The sequence below is a fragment of the Engraulis encrasicolus genome, chromosome 16 (assembly GCF_034702125.1).
Source record: "Engraulis encrasicolus isolate BLACKSEA-1 chromosome 16, IST_EnEncr_1.0, whole genome shotgun sequence".
Lineage (NCBI taxonomy): Eukaryota > Metazoa > Chordata > Actinopteri > Clupeiformes > Engraulidae > Engraulis > Engraulis encrasicolus.
In genome coordinates, this window is record NC_085872.1 from 10,123,594 (window position 1) to 10,125,786 (window position 2,193).

At 48.5% G+C, this 2,193-nt stretch overlaps 1 long non-coding RNA gene across 1 annotated transcript in view; it reads left to right on the forward strand.

Annotated features, from left to right (window-relative positions):
• Window positions 1–1,861, forward strand: part of LOC134466268 (uncharacterized) — an 18,505-nt gene extending 16,644 nt beyond the window's left edge. Inside the window, exon 3 of the long non-coding RNA XR_010038252.1 lies at window positions 1,576–1,861. This is a non-coding gene — a long non-coding RNA (uncharacterized LOC134466268). The remainder of the gene's footprint in view (window positions 1–1,575) is intronic.
• Window positions 1,862–2,193: the final 332 nt, after the last annotated feature.

Here is a 2,193-nt window from a genome sequence, read left to right on the forward strand (position 1 = left end):
TCCCCTCTTTCACTCTGGTCCAGTGGTCCTCAACCTACTTTGAGTAAACATGCCCTGGGCCTCATCATAAGAATGCCAACGACTCCCTTAGTATTTCAAAATAAAAATAATGTCCTCCAATGGCAACTATACTTATAAGCACCGCCCCCTCTCAGTTTTATCCTTCTCATTGCCCCCCTAGGGCTCCCTAACACCCCATGTTGAGGCTGTAGAGCCCCTATTGAGGAACACTACTCTAGTCCTTTCCAATTCCCCTTCTCTGCCTTTCTCTGGCCTCATTGAGAGAGAGTACTTTCTCTCCTCTGGCCCCTCCACCCCTCTGGCCACTGCTGCAGTGCTGAGACGGCCACAGCGTTGCCAGGCTCAGGAGACTGCAGTAGTCAGTAGCAGACAGACAGACATGCAGGCCTCTGTAATTTAGCCTGACTGGGCCGTGAACCCTCCGCACAATAGCAGTCAAAACCTTTCGCCGCGTCCGGCCCGATACTCCGCCACCATACTCCGCCACGATACTGCTGCTTGCCTGCACGTCCCGCACTCAGCATTTCCATTGAGGCCTGGTAGACATCAAGCTATTTTCTACTATATATAAACAGGTATGAAAGAGGGGGCTTCTTTTTTTTGTTTAAGTTTTCCCTTCTTCTTCTTCTTCTTCTTCTTCTTCTTCTTCTTCTTCTTCTTCTTCTTCTTCTTCTTCTTCTTCTTCTTCTTCTTCTTCTTCTTCTTCCTCCTCTTCCCCACTGCACTGCTTGAGTCTCTCTGCGGCAATGTTCTCCAGTGTTTTATAAGACAGAGAAAATAATAACAACTGCAGCGACATTCCAGAAGGGCTGTAATTTCGTTCCGGCGGGCAGGCAAAAAGCAAAAAAAAAAAAAGAAAGCTGAAAAAACCCTTCTCCATCCCATCATGGTCTGGGTCAGGGCGCACATCGGAGCCCCGTCATCAGGACCGCACGCTCCGGCCACATGAAAGCCGCTGGTCGTGACCGGGGCCCCGGCTCACCCCCCTCAACCAGCCAGCCAATCCGGTCGCAGGGGCCTGCGTTTCTGTCCGTTTGCCCCCTAACCGCTCGGCAGCGCCGCAGGGCCTAAATAAAGCCGGTTATCCATCCCTCAGATGAAATTATAGCATGTCTGCCTGCCCACCCCTCCCTACAATTAACATAAGGCACATTGATGGGCACCCTAAACAATAGTGTCATGAAGTAGCAGAGGAGAGAGAGAGAGAGAGAGAGAGAGAGAGAGAGAGAGAGAGAGAGAGAGAGAGAGAGAGAGAGAGAGAGAGAGAGAGAGAGGTACAGGGTACCGTATGGAGAGGAAAATTAAACGCTCATCAATCTCTCTGATTTTTGTGTTTACGTATTGTGCACCGAGCAACAGCGACTTGAAATGAGATGTGAGTGTAAACACTTCTCAGAATGGCTGTCTAAGTGGGTCTCCAGGCATGACTTTGCTGGCGATTTAACATGGGATTGGATGAGTCAGAACATTGCATTGGTACGGCAATACAAGATTTTTGTACTGGCTCATGCATGCATCCATTCAAATGAAGTTTTCATTTTTTATTTTTTTTAGGGCTTATTGCCTTTATTTTTGACAGGACAGTGGAGGAGAGACAGGAATGAGAAGAAGGGAGAGACGGGGAAGGATCGGCAAATGATACGGACCGGAATCAAACCCGGGTCGCTGGCGTAGTAACCCAGTGCCCTACCATTAGGCCACGGCAGGACCCATTTAAAATTCAATATTGAGTAGAGCTACATGTCCATGTTTTAAATGAGGCCAAATGACTGGTGCGTCCAGGTGTTTTGTTTATAGTATTTATAAGTAGATGTTGTGATAACAGAGGATTTCCAGTTGAAATAAGCAGCGATGAATCACAGTGTACCGGTAGGCCTGAAATCATGCATGGTCTTTGACAATGTTAGGGAGTGGAGGATTTCCTTGCCTGAGTTTGTGTGTGTGTGTGTGTGTGTGTGTGTGTGTGTGTGTGTGTGTGTGTGTGTGTGTGTGTGTGTGTGTGTGTGTGTGTGTGTGTGTGTGTGTGTGTGTGTGTGTGTGTGTGTGTGCGTGCGTGCGTGTGTGTGTGATTTCAGTGAGCTGTCATCCCATCCCTGATAGCCATCAGTCCTCAAGGTTTTGACAGCTACCCATTTAATACCCCCGCCCCCTCTCTCTCTGCAGTTAAGCATT